Here is a 22,509-nt window from a genome sequence, read left to right as displayed (position 1 = left end):
AAAATATTATTTATGGATTTTGAAAATCTTAATTTTTAATTGTTGGCGCGCAATGTTTCGTTGGATTTTTACGTAATACAAATTTATATTTAATCTGACTAGAAATTTTGGGATAAAAATATTTCGGATCCCATCAAAATATGGGAAATTTTATTGAATTCTGTCTTGAACGGTTGGTTGAAATTATTAATCGTTGTCCTAGCTAGAAAATGGGTTGTACTTTTAACAAACTGTAAATGGGTTGTAGTAAATTCCATTAGAATTCAAAAATGGGATGTACATTCTTACAAATCACAAATGATAAGTTCTCTGCCACACACTTGTGGGCCTACTAAGTTGACGCGTCCCCTAAAAAAAGAAGTTGACGCGTATGCAAGGCTTTGTCAACTTATTATAGTCAACACACGGTTCTAGCAGCAGTGGCCATTGGATGTCCATCCAACGGATGCCGTGCTTCTTCTTCAATCTCGGATATTCTAGCTTCACCCACCTAAAAAATGATTCCTCCCCCTGACATCTGGGGCGCATCGTTTTGGAAGCTGACCTGTGGGCCTACTAAGTTGACGCGTACCAAGGGATTTGTCAACTTAGTCAATATGGACGATTCTAGCTGGAGTGACCGTACGATGTCCATCCAACGGTCGTAGTGCTTCTTCTACCTATGGTCTTCTTGCTCCAGCCGCCCAAAGCAGCGTCGGTCGTGCCGCCTGCTCCTGCCTCCCGTGGTCGGTTGTGCTGCCGCGGAGGCCTCACCGCCCCCTACTGCTCCCACCGCTGGCCAGGCCATCCCTCCACTCACCCACACCCCCTGTTATTCTGCGGCGACGGCAGCCTCACACCGCAGCCGAAACAGTGAACCCTCGTACTCCTCTCCACGCGGGCTTCCACTTCCACGTCTTCCTCGGCTCCGTGTCGTCCCCTTCCTAGGCCTCGCCGTCGTCCACTGATACGTCTCCGTCGTATCTACTTTTCCAAACACTTTTGCCCTTGTTTTGGACTCTAACTTGCATGATTTGAACGGAACTAACCCGGACTGACGCTGTTTTCAGCAGACTTTCCATGGTGTTATTTATGTGCAGAAACCAAAGTTCTCGGAATGACCTGAAACTCCACGGAACATCTTTTTGGAAAATATTAAAAATACTGGAAGAAAAATCCATGTCAGGGGGCCCACACCCTGTCCACGAGGGTGGGGGCGCGCCTGCCCCCCTGGGTGCGCCCCCTGCCTCGTGGGCCCCCTGACGCTCCACCGACCTCAACTCCAACTCCATATATTCACTTTCGGGAAGAAAAAAATCAGAGAGAAGGATTCATCGCGTTTTACGATACGGAGCCGCCGCCAAGCCCTAAAACCTCTCGGGAGGGCTGATCTGGAGTCCGTTCGGGGCTCCGGAGAGGGGAATCCGTCGCCATCGTCATCATCAACCATCCTCCATCACCAATTTCATGATGCTCACGGCCGTGCGTGAGTAATTCCATCGTAGGCTTGCTGGACGGTGATGGGTTGGATGAGATCTATCATGTAATCGAGTTAGTTTTGTTAGGGTTTGATCCCTAGTATCCACTATGTTCTGAGATTGATGTTGCTATTACTTTGCTATGCTTAATGCTTGTCACTAGGGCCCGAGTGCCATGATTTCAGATCTGAACCTATTATGTTTTCATGAATATATGCGAGTTCTTGATCCTATCTTGCAAGTCTATAGTCACCTACTATGTGTTATGATCCGGCAACCCCGAAGTGACAATAATCGGGACCACTCCCGGTGATGACCATAGTTTGAGGAGTTCATGTATTCATTATGTGTTAATGCTTTGGTCCGGTACTCTATTAAAAGGAGGCCTTAATATTCCTTAGTTTCCACTAGGACCCCGCTGCCACGGGAGGGTAGGACAAAAGATGTCATGCAAGTTCTTTTCCATAAGCACGTATGACTATATTCGGAATACATGCCAACATTACATTGATGAATTGGAGCTAGTTCTGTGTCACCCTATGTTATGATTGTTACATGATGAACCGCATCCGGCATATTTCTCCGTCACCGATCCAATGCCTATGAGCTTTTCACATATTGTTCTTCGCTTATTTACTTTTCCGTTGCTACTGTTACAATCACTACAAAACCCAAAAATATTACTTTTGCTACCGTTACTTCCATATTACTTTGCTACTAAATACTTTGCTGCAGATATTAAGTTATTCAGGTGTGGTTGAATTGACAACTCAGCTGCTAATACTTGAGAATATTCTTTGGCTCCCCTTGTGTCGAATCAATAAATTTGGGTTGAATACTCTACCCTCGAAAATTGTTGCGATCCCCTATACTTGTGGGTTATCATGCACCGCCCTGGTGCTCTCGGCGCGGCGTGGTCAACGTGGTCAAGGAACGACTTCCATCGGAAGAGTAATGTACGTGGATAGGCTGGCAGCTGGGTCCACGACAGCCGCAATGAAGTGCCTCCTTATTACGCGAAAAATAATTATTCCTCCACCTGACAGCAGGGACCCACCGGACGGGCCACGGTATTTGGTGAAAAAACGTTTCCCCCTGACTGCTGGGACCCACCAGACGGGCCACCGTATTTCGCAAAAAAAACGTTCCCCCCGCAGTCAGCTCGAACCCACCGGAAGTGCCTCCTTATTACGCACAAAAAAATGAATACTCCCCCTGCTAGTTGGGACCCACCTTGGTGGGAGGCTGACTTGTGGGCCTACTAAGTTGACGGGGACGGAGTGCTTTGTCAACTTAGTCAATATGAACGATTCTAGCTCCAGTGACCGAACGAAGTCCATCCAACGGCCGTAGTGCTTCTTCAACCTCTGGTCTTCTTGCTCCAGCCACCCAAAGCAGCGCCGGTCGTGCTGCATGCTCCTGTCTCCCGTGGCCGGTTGTGCTGCCGCGGAGACCTCACCGCCCCCTAATATTCCCACCGTTGGCCAGGCCCTGCGGCGACGGCAGCCTCACACCGCAGCCAAACCAGTGAACCCTCGTACTCCTCTCCGCGAGGGCTTCCACTGCCGTGTCTTCCCCGGCTCCGCGTCGTCCCCTTCCTAGGCCTCGCCGTCGTCCACCGCCCTGGTGCTCTCGGCGCGGCGTGGTCAATGTGGTCAAGGAACGACTTCCATCGGAAGAGTACTGTACGTGGAGAGGCTGACAGCTGGGTCCACGGTGGCCGCAAGGAAGTGCCTCCTTATTACGCACAAAATAATTATTCCTCCACCTGACAGCAGGGACCCACCGGACGGGCCACCGTATTTTGCGAAAAAAACGTTTCCCCCTGACTGCTGGGACCCACTAGCTACATCTTCGCACGCAAGGAAGTGCGTCCGGGCAAAAAAAATGATTCGCCCCCTGACTGCTGGGACCCACTAGCTACATCTTCGCACGGAAGGAAGTGTCTGACAGTCGGGACCCACCTGGTCGAAGCGTACGTAGCGTTGTCATTCTGGTCGCGAACATGTACGTACATACTGGTCGATGTAGAGGCGCGCACTTAGCATGTACACATACGTACAGCGGCCAGGGTGCAAGAAAGTAAATACGGCCACGTACGTATATATGGGCGGGGTCTCGAACGCCTACTCGCGCGTACGTACGGCCAGGACTCGTGTACATGGCTGGGTCGGAACGGAGAAACTGCGTCGTTGTCGTGTTCATGGGGAGGCAACGGAATGCGTCGTGTTCATCGGGAGGCAACGGAACGCGTGGGAGCCAACCGGCTTGGACGGAACAGCCGATGGAAACGAGGCCTGGTGTACCGCAGAACGGAGGAAACGGCCTTGTGTTCGACCAGCCACGTTCGAAACGGGATCCTGTTCATCGGGAGGGGTCTGGCGTACCGCAAAACGGAGGAAACAGACCTCCTACGGTCGAAACGGGGGTCCTGTCGATCGGGAGGGGTGTGGCGTACCGCAAAACAGAGGAAACGGACTTGTGTTGGAGCGCTACGGTCGAAACGGGGGTCCTGTTCATCGGGAGGGGTGTGGTGTACCGCAAAACGGGACTCCACGGGATACTGTTCATCTCCACCGTCGACCCCCTCAAGCCTCCACGGGCTACTGTTCATCCACCGTCGACCTCCTCCAGCCTCCACCTGCGACTATTCATCCACGGGCTCCTGTTCATCCAGCCTCCACCGCGCGCTACTCCACCGGCTACTGTTCAACCAGCCCTCTCTACGGGCTCCTGTTCAATCACCCCTCCACGGGCTACTGTTCATCCAGCCCTCCACCGTCTACTGTTCATCCAGCCCTCCACCGTCTACTGTTCATCCAGCCCTCCACGGGGTGGTCATGTTCATCTAGCCCTCCATGGGGTCCTGTTCATCCAGCCGCAACCGGCTCGATCGATCGGGGTCCTGTTCATCCAGCTGCAACCGGCTCGATCGATCGGGGTCCTGTTCATCCAGAGGCAACACCACGGGGTCCTGTTCATCCACCCCCACTGGGAACTGTTCATCCAAACCCCCCCCCCCAGCAACGCTCACTGTTCATCCAGAGGCAGCATCGATCAGCTTCAGCAGTAGCGAAGGAATCGCTCGATCGGGTTCAGTTAACAACCATCGATCGATCGCTCGGGTTCAGTAACACGTAGCCTCCAGTGCAATCGCTTGGGTTCAGTTAGAGCCCAACGCCTCACACCCACGCGCGTGCGTGTACGAGAGAAACGCGCATCGCTCGGCCCCGACCACCCACCATAACCGGGAACACCCTGATATTTTCCTCGCCCTCGCTTCTACCACGGTTTTTTTCCGTCATGGACGGCCCAAAGAATGTCATGCAGTTGCGTCTCCGGCCCGCCCAGGACGAAAAGCCCATTTTCTGTCATGATTTTTTGTCATAGAAGTAGGAGCCCACCACATCTATGATGATACCGGGTTTTGTCACAATTATCGTCATAGAAGTGTCATAAGTATGACAGAAAAAATTTCGTTCGGCCCAAAATGTCACGGATGTGTCTTTTTTTTGTAGTGTTTCCCTCTTCCTCTCCTCTCCTTCCCTCTTTCCCCCTCCGTTGGAAGGAAAAGGTGGGGGGCGAATCCTACTTGGACTGGTAGTCCAAGTAGGACTCCCCCATGGCGTGCCCCTCCTGGCCTCTGGCCTCTCTCCTCCCCCCCCCCTTTATATATGTGGGCAGGGGGCACACCAAGAGTTCTCTTAGCCGTGTGCGGTGCCCCCTCCATAGTTTACTCCTCCGGTCATAGCGTCGTAGTGCTTAGGCGAAGCCCTGCGTGGATCACATCACCATCACTGTCACCACGCCTTCGTGCTGACGGAACTCTCCCTCGACCCTCTACTAGATCAAGAGCTCGAGGGACGTCATCGAGCTGAACGTGTGCTAAACACGGAGGTGCCGTACGTTCGGTACTTGGATCGGTTGGAACGTGAAGACGTTCGACTACATCAACCGCGTTAACATAACGCTCCCGCTTTCGGTCTACGAGGGTACGTGGACACACTCTCCCCTCTCGTTACTATGCATCTCCTAGATAGATCTTGCGTGATCGTAGGAAATTTTTTGAAATTGCATGCTACGTTCCCCAACAGTGGTGTGGCTGAACGGACGCACAGTTGTGAACCCTAAAAAGTGCCAACTAACTGACTTCTTTGATTAGTTCCTCAACCTCTCCTAACAGATCAAGATTTTCCTGTTCTTTGCCATGCAGATTGAGTCCTTCAAAAGCATCTTCAAGATTTGGATCAGGGCCATAATGGTCCCAGTAAGTTGCCTCCGCATCCTCCCGATCTGCCTCTGCGTTTTTTGCTTTCCCTTCACCATCAGCAACATCTATCTTGGACGGGTCTGGCAGTGCCAGCCCGCCCCCAACCCCTTCTCTCCTTGCAACTCCCCCTCTCCTACACCTTTATTCTTGCCCTCCCCGACCTCCTAACTGCCTAGATCCTCCATGCAAACGTTGGATTAGGGCTACCTGATCCAGACCCACTGATTGTCGGCAGGTAACTAGCAATCGTCGATGAACTAGCGTGGAAATTGGTGGACTTCGGTAGCGCCGCCAGAGGAATAGGTGGTGTGTGTGTGTGTGAAGGTTCTTGTGAAATCAAGGATTATCATGCCAAGATTAAAGGTGTGTTGTTCATCTCCAATTTGCTTTCCGGATTCGTTTCCTTATCTTCAGGTTGCATGGATTGACCCCGTGATTAGAAGGTTTGCTATTTGATTGTCTTGCGATGAAATATTGGGCCAAATCAGTGGCGTGTCCGAGCTCGTGCCATTATCAGTTCATTGAATTCAAAAAAAATGTTCATCAAAATCAAAAATATGTTCATTTCTAGAAAATCTTGAACTTTTTAAATCCACAAACATTTTCTTGAAATCCTGGACATTTTTCCAAATTAGTGAACATTTTTAAAAAATATATTTTTTATTTATGAACATGTTTTGAAATTAAATTTGATTTCAAGAAGCAAAAAATAAAATTAAAAAAGGAAATAGAAGAAAGAAAAAAGGGGGGCCCCGCCCAGCGGATGGGCTGGCCCAAAAGGGAGCATCGGGGAGCGGGAGTGCGTGTTTCATCCCATCCCATCACGCCGGGGAATCCTATTTGGAGCATAGACCGCTAGTTAACAACCGAGCACGTAACCCCCCGCTGCCGCTAAACCTAGGCATCCTCCTGGTCGGGCTTGGTTTGGGCTGGGCTTTGTGTTAGGGCATATTTCTCCCTTGTTGGTTTTGGTGATTGATGACAATGCAATTTGCGGACTAACCGTGTGCATTGAGCATTTCAGATGTTATCACATATGGCACAAGACGGTTATCTTCCCCTCGGTGATATAGAGTGAAGATGGTTTCTTTCTGGCGTTTCTTTTTTGGTGGAATTCAGTCATAGGAAATCCGTACTATTAAGAGAGGGTTCTCTTTGGAAAGGTTAGGGTGGAATCAACATGTATACATACCCTTCCCACAACTTCAGAGTTCCTTCTATTTTCTGTCTCGGAGTTTTGGAAGCTTTGAAGCGGTAGTACCGCCCTGGACGGCGGTAGTACCACACAACCGCCTATTTCTGGGGTTCCGTGATGTTTTTTCGTCTCAGTGGTAGTTGGGCGGTAGTACCGCTCCAGCGGTAGCAGTACTATACCCCACCACATTGCCTTCTATGTAGCCTAGAGGAACTAGTAGAAGTAGTACGGTAGTAGGGCAGTAGTACCGCCTGAGCAGTACTACCACTTCCCACAACCGCACGAACTACCGCATATTTCTAGCTTCGGTAACCTTCCACTACTAGGAAAAAGCCTAGTAGTAGCGTGAGTTAAACAGCTAGTAGTAGGGTGGGTGCCCGCGCTACTACTACGGCGCTACAGCTAACTTGTAGTAGTAGCGCGGGTGCACCCGCGCTACTACTACGCCCGTTAGTAGTAGCGTGGGTGCTACCCGCGCTACTACTATTAATTTCAAAAACAAAAAAAATTCTTGATCCTGTGCGTGCTGTCAATGGCAGCAATGTTTTGATCCAGCGCCGGCAGGGGTCGCCGGAGGTGCTGAAGGGTGGCGGCAGACCAGATCCAGCGGCAGCGGCTGTAGAGGGCCCGGATCCATGGTCGAGCAAGGCGGCGGCGTGGGGCTCCTCTTCGTAGCCAAGGCAGTGAGCTCCTGGTCGTCCATGGCGATGACCTGCACGGGCAAGGACATGGGAGGGTGGGTCAATCCAGAGGGAGAGAGAGAAAGAAAAATGAGGGAGAGAGGAAGGAGATGGAGGTAGCAGCGGGGATGGTCGTCGGTGGTGAGGTGCTCCGTCGTGGTGGCATAGAGGCGAGGGGGAAGACGAGTGAGCTCCTGGACGCCAGCGACGCGGGAAGGTGAACTCGTTGGGCGCCATGGAGGAGGAGGTGTGCTTGGGCAGGAGCACCATAGGAGAGCCTATGGACAGATGGGGGAGGGTGAGGGAGAGATGAGGGATTCGGCCGAGGATATGGGGACTTCACCTACCTCGTAGCAGTAGCGAGGGGTATAAACCCGCGCTACTAGTAAGCGTCTGCCTATAAGCTTTTTCCTAGTAGTGTTCATTCCTCTCCACGGTTGTAGCGCAGTTGTAGCAGGCGGTAGTACCACTTCGGTGGTACTTCCGCTGTACCCACCTCTGCTACCGTTATTCCACTGTGCTCTGTGACACCATGCGGAAGTACCGCTGGTGAGGATGGTAGTATTGCTTCGGCGGCACTATCGCCCCTGTATCTACATACTCACAGGCACTAGTTGGAACTGCCACCTCTAGCGGTAATACTGCTCCTCTGAGCGGTAGTACCGCTTGAGCACAACTTTGAGGCAGATACCGGTTGGATTGTTCCCCCACTATATATAGGGGGTCTTCTTCGCTAAGAAGACCACCTCTTTTCCCCCTAAGGTACATTGTTGTCCTAAGCTCCAATTTCTCCCGATCTCCCTCCCTAGCCAACAAAATTTGTTGTTGCTCTAGGTTTTGCTTGAGAGGACCTCGATCTACACTTCCACCAAGAGATGTTTCATTCCCCCACTGATCCCTAGCGGATCTTGTTACTCGTGGGTGTTTGGGCACCCTAGGCGAAAGAGGTCACCTCAGAGCCACAAATCCATTATGGTGAAGCTTCGTGGTAGTGTTGGGTTGTGGAGATACTCTCAACCTTGTTTGTAAAGGTTCGATCGCCACCTTCAAGGGCACCACCAGTGGAATCACAACATCTTGCATTGTGTGAGGGCATGAAGAGAATACGGTGGACCTAGTGGCCTCCACACCGCTCCAACAGAGACGTACTTCCCACTAAAGGGAAGGAACTTCGAAAACACATCCTCCTCTCCATCGACTCCACTTGTGGTTACTTCTTACATTTACTTTGTGCAAGCTTATATTGTGTTGTATCTTGTGCTTGCTAGTGTTGTTGTTGTTGAGAGCATCATATAGGTTGTCCACCTAGTTGCATATCTAGACAACCTATTTGTTGTTAACCCTAATTTGCTAAAAAGAGCTAAAATTAGTAGTTGCTATTCAACCTCCCCCGCCCCCTCTAGTCAACCATACCGATCCTTTCACTTTGCAAACCTCAACCTCAAAATTCCAATCCCGAACCCGGCCCGAAACAAATTAACAGTGCACCTTTTTATTAAAATAATAAATTTGGGATATTTAAATGATATATTATATGTATATTTCTAACAAAATAGTTATGTATGCCTTGTTCGAGCTTTTCTTCGACATACGGGTCGGCCTTCGGGCGGAAAAGCTGAGCTCAAGCCCGACCTAGATGTCGGGCTTTCAGGTGGCTGTCCATGCTCGGGTCTAAGTACCTATACGCACATTTTGGGCCCAGTAGCTCTTGGCGGTTTTGGGAACCTTCTAAAACCAATTTATTTCTTTTTTGTGTGTGTTTTTATTTCGATTTTATTCTTCTTTTGCTTTTGTCACTTTTCCTTCTTTCTTGATTTTTTTCTTTACATTTTTCCTTTCTGTTTCATGTTAATTTTTTCTTCTATTTTTAGTTTTCATCTTATTTCATTTTCGTTTTTATTTCATTTATTTCTTATTCAATCATGAAGATTTTTAAAATCAACAATTTTTTTCAATTCTCGGCCATTTTTATGAAATGACGGACATTTTTAAAATTGTGATCACTTTTTGAATACACGAACATTTCTTATAATTCAGAAAGATTTTTTGAATTGTGAACATCTTTTATGAAACTTGTGAACATTTTTTAAAACAGAAAATGTGCTTTTGAAATGAAAAATAATTATTGAAATTGGGGAACCTTTTTTGAAATTCATGAAAAAAATTATATTTGACAAAATGCTTTTAAAAGCGTGACTATTTTTTGAATCAGCATACATTTTTTAATATATGAACTTTTTATGTGATTCACACATAGTTTTTGAATTTTTTGAACATTTAATAAAAACATGAACATTTTCTGAATTTGCAAACATTTGTTCAAATTCAGAAACGCTGTTTGAATATCATGATTTATTAATTTCCAGAATGTATTTTTCATAATCGTGAACTTTTTTAGATTATGTGAACATTTTTAAAAAAAATCACGAATAGTTTTTTGAATCCATGAGAGTTTATGGTTTCCTGAAGAAAAAATGAATTCATAATTTTTTAAAGTTTGCAACTTTTTGAAATCTCAAAAATATTAAAGAGGTCCCATTGCGTTGGTTGATAAATAGGAGTTACCACCAAATTGAACCTGAAATCACTAACAGATGGCCACACGTTAATTGTGAGAAAATTACAAGCTAATCCTATAACTTATTGGCGCGTATCATAACCACCCCTGAAGGTGAGAAATGCTCCAATACGGTAGTTGAATACACAAATATGTAACATCTATGGTCTTGTCTACGGTAGGGTAATGTGGTGCCGCCATGTGGCCATTGATATTTGCGAAAAGGACCCTCGGGTTTTCTGGAATCCGCGCATGCCTCACGCCACGTCCGTACAACCAACAAAAGGCCAGATCCCATCTTCTTCCTCTCTACTCCCCTCGCCCCCAAATTCCAGAATCGCTAACCCTAACAACAATGGAGATGACTTCGGTGTTGGTGGAGGTGGGAGATGGTGATGCGGAGAAACTCACTAGGCTCAGCGTGATCTGTAAGCTGGTTTCTGAACAACTCGATGCTCTACGAGGACTTCTTTTGTGACACGATTATGATGGTTCTTTGCATCTCACTCAGTGGGAACTTCTTTTGGAAGTATGTGTACGTTGCCAGGCTAGCGCATATGCGGAGATGTACTCCTCTTTTGGCACTGCATGTGTGATAACATATCGCATCATTGTGATATTGTCGGGTTGTAGTTTCTTGCACGGTATACTGTATTCTTGATGGCCTTCAAATTCGCAAAGGGTTTTGCTACATCTACATAAATATTCTGCGTAACCTACGTGAGAGCTTGCTTGGCAGGATTTGATTGAAAAAAGTGGCCCGAGCCCCATCCCGCGAAAATCTGGGTGAGGGAGAGGATTAAATTTGGAATTTAAGTAAGAGTAAGTACGTGGTTACGTAGATGTAGGATTGTTGATTCGGAAATAATATAAATCGCTTATAGCGATTCCATCTTAGTGCTCGTCTTTCGGATGCTATACGGGCCATGGCCCATTAGCAATCAGGCGGGCATTGTTTGGTGTGATTTTGGGTGGCTGAGCTATATATCGCTCATACCGAGACATATTGCATCTCGCCTACAGGGCGGCACTATTTGGCAGGACCAATACTTAGTAATAGTTTGACTGTTCTACATTGTTTCCTCAGGTTTTTTTTTCTAATTTTCTTCCTTTTTGTTTATCTTTTCTTGGTTTTCTTTGGTATTCACTTTGTTCCACTACTTTCTTCAGTTTAGTTTGGTGTATTTTTTTCGTTTTTATTCTTACTCAACACATGACATAATTTTAACGCAAAATTAAAGAAAATCCTATAAATCTAGAACATTTTTATGTACAGGTTTAACATTTTTAAAATGCACGATTAACAAATTTCAAAATATATATTTTATATGTCTACATTTTTTGTATACATTAAGAATATTTTTTATACATGTTTACCAATTTTAAGATACGTTATTAATATTTGGCCTACATATACGTCTTCTATGTTTATTATTTTCATATATTTTGTATATTTTCTTAATACAAATGAAACATTATTTTTATACACGTTCAAAATTTTCAAATATATGATTAACATTTTTATAATATATTTTTCTTGTGTACACTTTACATATAGATTGTGCATTTTCGTCTCCACAAAGAATTTTTTTCAATACGCGTTCAACTTTTTTCAAATACAATGATAAAAAAAAATTAGATACAAGTTTTCATGTCTACTTTTTTCCTACACAATGTATATTTTTTGTATATATCTGGAAGATTTACTTTATGTTCATTTAACATTTTTCACATACATGTTTAACATTTGTTTTTGAAAACATGGTTGCACTTTGATTTCAAATATACTCCCTCCGTCCCAAAATAAGTATCTCAATTTTGTACTAACTTTAGTACAAAGTTATATTAAACTTGAGACACTTATTTTGGGACGGAGTGAGTATGTTTCAAAAAATTCAAATACTCATTGATCTTTTTCAATGATATTTGTTAAAGTTGCATGAACATTTTTTCAACACAGCATAATTATCTTCAAAACTGCAAACCTTTCATGTGAAATATATGTATATAGAATTTTCCTGAAAATAAAAAAATGAAAACACGGAAGAAAAATAAAAGTAAAAATTAAAATGAGAGAAAAAACAAATCAAAGAAATACGAAAACCTGCTGCTGAGCTGGACCACTAGAGGCGTCCTTTCAGGCGACACTGGCTTCCTACTCCACAGTTTTTGAAAGGTTATGTCCAGTTCTTTCCTTTTTCCTATGTGTCATACATGTTCGGTTTCCATTTTTCTTTTTCTTTTTTTTAATTCTTGTTTTTTTATTCTACTTTTCTATACACACTTAAAAAACTTTAATACATATTAAAAAAATCAGAAACCTATTAACTAGCACGTTGAACTCTTTTCAGACACATGTCGAATAATTAAAACCCATGTTCAACAATTTTTTTAATACAGGTTAAAACAAAATTTAGACACACATTGAGTATTATTTAATACACTTTAAAATAATTTTGAATGCATGGTGAAAAATTTTAATACTGATTAACTAATCGGTGAACATTCTTTATTTGTCACGATCATTGTTTTCTGAAATTTCTCGAGTATTTTTAAAAATTACTTGAACATTTTTTATTATTTACATTAAGTATTTTGTAAACATGTGAACATTTTTAAAATGTCATGAACGTTTTATTGAATGGTGTGAACGTTTTCTAAATGTCATGATCAGTTTTTAATAGCAGAATTTTTTTAAAATATTTAATTAAATTGCTTTCACATTCACAAAAATAATTTCGAACATAGCTTTTTAAATGTGTATCAGTTTGACCGTAGTAAGGAACGGAACAAGATTCTAGAAAAAAGGAACGAGATTGTAGCTTGCGATTCCTGGGCTAGGGATCTCGCGCATGGTGCTGGGTGTGACCTGCGAGAGGAAGCCCCCTATTTGACGCTATTTGCATCAAATAGAAGGTTTGCCGCACAGAGGGGGTCGTCTTGGTGGGCTGGCCCATCCATGAACTGTTGCTCGAGTGGAGAGCTAGCGAGCTGGACATGTACATTAGCGAACCCGTGTTACCTTAGCGACCAGGTTTTTTAACTTTTGAGCACATTTTTTGAAACACAAACTTATTTTGAAATTTCGAACACTTTCTGAAAACATGGTTTTTTTAAAAAAAATATGAACATTTTTTCAAAACACTGACATTTTTCTAATATTTGCAAACATTTCTTGAATTTACGAACAGATTTTTAAATTGCGAATATTTTTTTAAGATTCTGAACATTTTTCAAAACGCGATGTTTTCAAAAAACTGGGCACAATTTTAGAAAATAGGAACATGTTTTGAAATTCGGAACAAAAACTTAAAGCAAGAGCATCTTTTGAAATTTGAAACAATTTTGAAATTTCCAAAAAAAGTAAAGAGGAACTTTTTGAAATAATAATAATAAACAAAACCGGTAAAAGAAACAATAGAAAAATACAGTTAAGAACGTGCTAGAAGTATCTCAAAACCTGGTTGTGTAGAACATTCTACCGGTTTATCTCGTTCGCTGGGTCACTCGCACCTGTGCGAAGTAGTGACTATTTGCCACGAAATGCGACAATAGGAATTGCGCCGCTAGAGGGGAGTTTGGGTTGTCGAGAAAGTCGCCCGGAAGTGGACATAATGGAAGCGTGGGGCCCGTCTAAAAAAATCTCATTATTCAGGGTACGTCTTCAGAAAATGAATAGTATTATTTTCAGCAATTCTATTATGCCAACGGTTGCTAGGAGGGGATGGCGAATTACACGTTTTTTTACAGCAATTTATATCGATGTGGGGATGGAAAATTTAGTTTGCAAACACGACAGATCCTGGTAAAATAAATTGAACTAAAGCGGATTTGCCATCCTTGCGAACTAAACTTGCCATCCTCGACCAACACAAATTGCCATGCAAAGCTTTCGCAATCACCATGCTTCCCCGCAGAGGTTCGCTCGTTAAGCCGGTCCACTATTATATCTCAAAAAGAAAAAAATTGAAGAAGATGTGGCACACTTTCGCTAAGAAAAATGCACCCCGTTTTTTCTCTGCATGTAGACGGCACACCCTGCATGCATCAGGAAGAGAAGGCAAGCAACAGGAGCACGGCCACGCATATGCGGCGGAGAGGCAGACAAGCTCCACCCTCGGAAATGCTGAAGCTCAGCCTCTACCCACAATATTCTCATATTTTATCATCGACCCGGCCGCTTGCTCCCTTTGGTGCGTGATCTGCGGTGCGCATGGTTTTCTTCTTCTTCGTGTCTGTCTGTCTCCACCGCCTTTCCTCGCCCGAGCAAGGGTCCAAGGCCCCCGGCGTGAACTGCGATGCCACCCGGCTCCGCCACTGCCAATGCCAGCCACCATGGCGCGTGTGATCTCCAATGCCGAGCATATGGTAGTACATGCCGTACGTACGTGCCCAGACGACATCGACCTAGGCGCGTACGGTGTCTGCACCCGTGAAATTAACACACGGCTCCCTTGGTGTTCACGACATGGAGTTATGCACTGACAGTCGGACACGCGCGGTGACAGTAAGATCGGTACGGGGCATACGATGGACAGCGTCATTACCTCCCGTGTCCTCGGAGGAACACGACGACACAGGGCAAGCTGGCTAGCTAGCTAGCTAGCGGCACTACTCCAGCATCGACCAGCCTGCGTTTCCTCGTCGGAACAAGTTTTTTTATTTTTATTTTTTTTTGCGGGAACTGCCGGGACAAGCTAGCCAGGCTGTAGTGCAGTGATCACCATCACTGGAACCATAATTATTCCAGTAATTACGTACTCCCTCAGTAATGAAATATAAGAGAAAGAGAATTTAGAAGAAATATAAGAGAATTTAGATCACTAACCGCCCTTACATTTCTTTACGGAGGAAGTACATACATGATACTACATGCACACTATTGAAATTTGCCGAAACCAGTGAATGGTGATCAGAAGTTGAGAAAGGACCGATCCCCTGCCTGTTTCCTTGTAATACGCGATCGATGCGGTGAAAACTGATGGGCGAGGTCGTTCAGAAGGCATGGGACGGTCGTAGTAAATCACGCGAGCACGCACTGGTGGGCACCATTAAATCGCCATTCATTCTCCGTTGCCACGACGCGCGGTGCCATTGGCCACATTCATTCTCTCCGGCCGGCCGGTTCCGATCGATCGATCTAGGATCTGGCTAGCCCTTCTTTAGTTGGACCATGGCTGTCTATTCCGTGCAGCGCAAGCCCGGCCGGTCCCTAGCGTACGTATACCATGACATCCCAATGATAAATGCAACAAATCATGCATAAGAAAACAATTGGGCTTTCATCCCCGGTTTTCCAGACCCATGCAACGCTTTACCCAGAGTTGTGCGGGAGATTATGCATGAACAATCCAGTAACGGACGTCTAATCTCATATACTTATGGCGATTTTACTCGATTGGCTCATGCCTAGTAGTATATACTCTCTTCGTCCCAAAGTAAATGTCTCAAGGGAGTATGAAGGATCAAAGACAACCCTTAGTCTCCCTAAAGAAATTAGTGTTCCTGTGACCCCCGTCGGCGTTGCCGTCGGTCCGCCTCGACTCCGGTGGCCTTAGGGCCATGGAGGCACGGTGGATCGGCCCTTACCGGGTGTGAGGGCTCCGTTTTTAAATGTTCCTTCGAGTTTTATTATGATTTGTGTCCTGCTCAGGAAGACGAGACGACGGCCGCTCTCTGACGGTGGAATAAGGTTCTCCCCGCCTAGCCTCCTTCCTGATGATGCGTCTAGTAACGTCGGTGGGCGTGGGGAGGTGTGTCTCCGGCAGATCTGTCTTCAGTGGATTTGTTCGGATCTGGTCATCGTTCGTCTATATTCGTGTGTTTTCAAGTTGGATCCTTCCGATCGACGCTACTCTTCATCGGCGGCGGTTGTTGTTCTGTTGCGCTGGTCCTATGGGGCCTTAGCCCGACGACTTTCCAACTGTCTACTACAACTCGTTTTGCCGGCTCCAGCGAGGGAGGGGCGATGACGGCGGCGTGCCTTCGGCTCGCTTCAGTGATTATAGTCTTCGCTAGGTGGTCTACGGATCTGGATATAATTTTTATTATTTTTGATATTCGTTGGACTGGCATGATTGAAGACGAAGAGATCGGCAGTTTCTCCGGAAAAAAAAGACAGCCCTTAGTCGTTTTTTTAGCCGTAGTTGTTAAGTATACTTGTGTTTGCTTCATTCACATGAAAAAGTATACAACCTTTTTCCGCGGTGACATGTTACATGTCTATTTGTTTTCTTTTGGAAAAGGTCTAAGTCAATATATTGAGTATCACAGGTCAATACAAACACACCATTACAGAAGAAGAAAACAATCCCATCCAATTCATTGAGGGTGTGAAAGTCTCCTTCCTCCTGCATCCATGTGCCATGAGCAAAGCTTGTTCCCTCTTATGGGCCTCCATCTCAACGAAGCAAATTTGTTGAAACTAGGAGCTTGTAGAAGCAATGGTCAGGAAGCCATCGATGTAGAACTGGTGTCGAGGGTCCCGATCCGCGCCCCGGAGAGGAAAACGTCAACGGGGGCATGTAAAAACTTCGAAGGCCATGAGTGTTGGATGGATCCACTAGAGTTCAAAACCGACCAGATCCCGGAAGGCCCGCCGGAGACACATCTCTACATACCCTCCACCGGCGATAATGAAACAGAGATAGGGCGAGAAGGACATTATTCCTAAGTTGGGTCGATGCTACCGCCTTGCCGCCCCAAACTAGGCGCATAGAGTAGACTACATAGAACAAACATGAACCAAGTTGCCCACGTCGTTGCACGTCAGATCCATGCCTAAGGGCGAGCACGCCGCCGGCCAAGCCCGCGCTTGGACACCAAATTCTTCGGTGACCTAGTATCAGCCTTCGCCCCCCCCCCCCCCCTTCTGGGCGACAACAAGAAGGGAGGTAGGCAGATTGGCGGCTAGGTTTTCTTTGTCCATGTCGGTCAACTTCGCTAGCCCTTATTCTCGTGTTACTATTCTTTTATTTATTAGATTTATTATATTAATTCAAGTCATATCCTACTAATCTGATCTAAACTCCAACCTATTTCGTCTGAACCACAAGCACCTCTATCTATTCCCAACGAATTTAAAATTTTCACACGGCTATTTTAAAAAAAGGAGAACAGCATTCTTAATAAGAAAAGTATATGGCTGAAGCGGAAGGGAGCTTTCTACAACTAATCGGGTGAAGTATCCCTCACAAAAATAAATTGTTTCTTGGTGAAGTTGGTTGGGGCAGCCTGAAAGCCGGGACCGGGACGGGCCTGCGCGCACGCACGTGGCTAGGGTGGCCGGTCACCAGTCGGACAGCCGCGGCAACGCACACCCATCACCCCTCTCCTGTCCCGCGTTCTCTCTCGAAGCCACCACCGTTCCCCAAACTGCCCCTCCTCCCGAACCTGTCAGCATACGCAAAAGCCGAAACGTTCGTGCGTGGCGGCGGCTAGGTCGCGGTGGCCAGGGCAGCTCAGCCTCATCATCAGCCACAGCCATCGCCGTCGGCTAACCTGGACCGGAAACCTAATTAATTAAGTCGTACACGCGGCCATTATCACCTGAGGTCTACGTATAGCTAGCTAATCTTCTCCCGGCCGGCGAGAACGGGGAGAAGGAAACGTGGTCAAGCGTGCGCGCCGGTAGCTAGCTAACACACGTGTGGGACATGGCGTACGTACGTGTACGCAGGTGTGCGTAGTGCAACGGACGGTGTCCATGCATGGGGTCGGGGTGGCAATGCGAAGGCCTCCTCAGCGCCGCGGATGATGGGGCGCTATCTATCATTGGTAAACAACATGCAAGGACGGATAAGGAGGGATTAGGGGAGGAAAGGAAAGGAAAGGCACATGTTAGCTGCTGCACTACCGAATTCATTTTAGTGAAGCTTGTCATAAACATATGTTTTCTCGGATAAGAGGGAGGGGTCGATGTTGGAAAAGAAGAAAGACTTCCGTGTTGGTGTCGGTCTCTACCTATGCTTGCTGGGTTAATGTCTGCGTATCTTTCTTTTTCATCGTAATACATGTCTCATTTATATATTATAAAGATCAAAGTAGAAGCGAACCAACCTGTGGTGGATGGTTAGAGGGACTGTGCTATCCCGTCGACGACGAGGAGCTTACAGTGACTTCGTAAATCTCAAGATGATATGCCGGCTCAGTCTTTCGAAGGTGCTCATAGAGGTAGGGTGTGCGTGTGTGCGTTCATAGGGGTGAGTGTATGCGCGTGTATATGAGCGTTTGTGTCTGTACTGATGTTCAAAAAAAAGAACAAAATACAAGTGACGTAAGAAAACCGACATGACACTAGTGCAGAACCGGGCTAGTCAGTCCTTGATCTTTAAAGGTGCTCTGCATTTATGTTTTGCGGTCTCAGAAAGGGCTGGCGAGATACCATCCTGTTATATTATATCATGATTGTTTTGAGAAAGTGTTGTCATCCGAGATTTATTATTATTGCTCGCTAGTTGATTATGCCATTGATATGAGTAAACATGAGACCTAAGAGTTATTGTGAATGTGGTTAGTCATAATCTTTGCTGAAAACTTGAATGCTGGCTTTACATATTTACAACAACAAGAGCAAACAGAGTTTGTAAAAGTTTTTCTTTATCACATTTAGTTTATCAACTGAATTGCTTGAGGATAAGCAAAGGTTTAAGCTTGGGGGAGTTGATACGTCTCCGTCGTATCTACTTTTCCAAACACTTTTGCCCTTGTTTTGGACTCTAACTTGCATGATTTGAATGGAACTAACCCGGACTGACGTTGTTTCAGCAGACTTTCCATGGTGTTATTTATGTGCAGAAACAAAAGTTCTCGGAATGACCTGAAACTCCACGGAACATATTTTTTAAAAATATTAAAAATACTGGAAGAAGAATCCACGTCAGGGGGCCCACACCCTGTCCACGAGGGTGGGGGGCGCGCCTGCCCCCTGGGCGCGCCCCCTGCCTCGTCGGCCTCCTGACGCTCCACCGACCTCAACTCCAACTCCATATATTCACTTTCGGGGAGAAAAAAATCAGAGAGAAGGATTCATCGCGTTTTACGATACGGAGCCGCCGCCAAGCCCTAAAACCTCTCGGGAGGGCTGATCTGGAGTTCGTTCGGGGCTCCGGAGAGGGGAATCCGTCGCCATCGTCATCATCAACCATCCTCCATCACCAATTTCATGATGCTCACCGCCGTGCGTGAGTAATTCCATCGTAGGCTTGCTGGACGGTGATGGGTTGGATGAGATCTATCATGTAATCGAGTTAGTTTTGTTAGGGTTTGATCCCTAGTATCCACTATGTTCTGAGATTGATGTTGCTATGACTTTGCTATGCTTAATGCTTGTCACTAGGGCCCGAGTGCCATGATTTCAGATCTGAACCTATCATGTTTTCATGAATATATGTGAGTTCTTGATCCTATCTTGCAAGTCTATAGTCACCTACTATGTGTTATGATCCGGCAACCCCGAAGTGACAATAATCGGGACCACTCCCGGTGATGACCATAGTTTGAGAAGTTCATGTATTCACTATGTGTTAATGCTTTGTTCCGGTACTCTATTAAAAGGAGGCCTTAATATCCCTTAGTTTCCACTAGGACCCCGCTGCCACGGGAGGGTAGGACAAAAGATGTCATGCAAGTTCTTTTCCATAAGCACGTATGACTATATTCGGAATACATGCCTACATTACATTGATGAATTGGAGCTAGTTCTGTGTCACCCTATGTTATGACTGTTACATGATGAACCGCATCCGGCATAATTCTCGATCACCGATCCAATGCCTACGAGCTTTTCACATATTGTTCTTCGCTTATTTACTTTTCCGTTGCTACTGTTACAATCACTACAAAACCCAAAAATATTACTTTTGCTATCGTTACCGTTACTTCCATACTACTTTGCTACTGAACACTTTGCTGCAGATACTAAGTTATCCAGGTGTGGTTGAATTGACAACTCAACTGCTAATACTTGAGAATATTCTTTGGCTCCCCTTGTGTCGAATCAATAAATTTGGGTTGAATACTCTACCCTCGAAAACTGTTGCGATCCCCTATACTTGTGGGTTGTCAGGGCCTTCTCAATCAATCCCTAGAAAATCAACAAGTTTGATTGGCTAGGGAGAGAGATCGGGCGAAAATGGAGCTTGGAGCAACAATGGAGCTTAGAAATGGAAGAGGTAGTCAACTCGGAGAAGAAGACACCCCTTATATAGTGGAGGGACAAATCCAACCGTTATCCACCAACTCAGCCTGCGTAGCACGGTACTACCACGCCGGGGACGCGGTACTACCACACGGGCACACGGTACTACCGCAGGGCCACGCGGTACTACCGCCCGAGCAGCAGAAACCTGGACAACCCAAATGCATAGAAGCAGAGGGCGGTAGAACCGCTGGCGCGGTACTACCGCTCCCCCTTGCGGTACTACCGCAAGGCAGGGATGATCCAGATTTAGTGAAGGCACGGACATATAAAAATACATCCGTGGCAACTTCCGCTGAGTTGGAGTCTGTGCAAAAATCCGACATGGCAGTACCGTAAGCCAGGAGCGGTACTACCGCGCGGGGTGCGGACGTAAAAAATTATATCCGCCCCTACTGTCGCGCATGCTGCTGAGCCTGGCCAGAGCGCACGGTACTACCGCACCGCTGGCGCGGTACTACCGCGTAGGGCGCGGATGTAAAAAATTACATCCGCCCCTACTACCGCAACCGCCACAGCGCTTGGCCGGAGGTCACAGTACTACCGCTCCAAGGAAGCGGTACTACCGGGGGCACTTGCGGTACTACCGCGCCCGAGGCCGGTACTACCGCAAGGGCCTGCGGTACTACCGCTCCTAGGAGCAGTACTACCGCATGACCCAACTCAGCAAACATGACATATTGCAAAGACATGAAAAGACGGAGGATGCTCCAAAGAGCCAACGGAAAGGCGGTGCAAAGAAGTAGACGTGTACGTGATGATTCCACCCAAACCTTTCCAAAGCGGACCCCCTCTTAATAGTACGGCTTTCCTACGACATTTCAGGCCGGCTTTTGTGTTGGAAATATGCCCTAGAGGCAATAATAAAATGGTTATTATTATATTTCCTTGTTCATGATAATTGTCTATTGTTCATGCTATAATTGTGTTATCCGGAAATCGTAATACATGTGTGAACACATAGACCATAACATGTCCCTAGTGAGCCTCTAGTTGACTAGCTCGTTGATCAATAGATGGTTACGGTTTCCTGACCATGGACATTGGATGTCATTGATAACGGGATCACATCATTAGGAGAATGATGTGATGGACAAGACCCAATCCTAAGCATAGCACTAGATCGTGTAGTTCGTTTGCTGAAGCTTTTCTAATGTCAAGTATCATTTCCTTAGACCATGAGATCGTGCAACTCCCGGATACCGTAGGAATGCTTTGGGTGTACCAAATGTCACAACGTAACTGGGTGGCTATAAAGGTGCACTACAGGTATCTCCGAAAGTGTCTGGGTTGGCTCGGATCGAGACTGGGATTTGTCACTCCGTATGACGGAGAGGTATCTCTGGGCCCACTCGGTATTGCATCATCATAATGAGCTCAATGTGACTAAGTAGTTAGTCATGGGATCATACATTACGGAACGAGTAAAGTGACTTGCCGGTAACGAGATTGAACGAGGTATTGGGATACCGACGATCGAATCTCGGGCAAGTAACGTACCGATTGACAAAGGGAATTGTATACGGGGTTGCTTGAATCCTCGACATCGTGGTTCATCCGATGAGATCATCGTGGAACATGTGGGAGCCAACATGGGTATCCAGATCCCACTGTTGGTTATTGGCCAGAGAGGTGTCTCGGTCATGTCTGCATGATTCCTGAACCTGTAGGGTCCACACACTTAAGGTTCGATGACGCTAGGGTTATAAGGAAGGTTTGTATGTGATTACCGAATGTTGTTCGGAGTCCCGGATGAGATCCCGGACGTCACGAGGAGTTTCGGAATGGTCCGGAGGTAAAGATTTATATATGGGAAGTCACCATACGGTCACCGGAAATATTCGGGGGTATACCGGTATTGTACCGGGACCACCAGAGGGGTTCCGGGGGTCCACCGGGAGGGTCCACCTGCCCCGGAGGGCCTTATGGGCTGTAGGTGGAAGGGAACCAGCCCTTAGTGGGCTGGGCGCCAAACCCCTTAGGGCCCATGCGCCTAGGGTTTGGGGGAAACCCTAAAGGGGGGCGCCCCCCTTGCTTGGGGGGCAAGCCACCTCCCCCTTGGCCGCCGCCCCCCCTCTAGATCCCATCTAGAGGGGCCGGCCCCTTTCCCCTTCTCCCTATAAATAGAGGGGTGAGGGGAGGGCTGCAGCAC

Source organism: Aegilops tauschii, chromosome 7 (genome assembly GCF_002575655.3).
Source record: "Aegilops tauschii subsp. strangulata cultivar AL8/78 chromosome 7, Aet v6.0, whole genome shotgun sequence".
NCBI lineage: Eukaryota > Viridiplantae > Streptophyta > Magnoliopsida > Poales > Poaceae > Aegilops > Aegilops tauschii.
Note: the sequence above shows the minus strand (reverse complement) of the source record.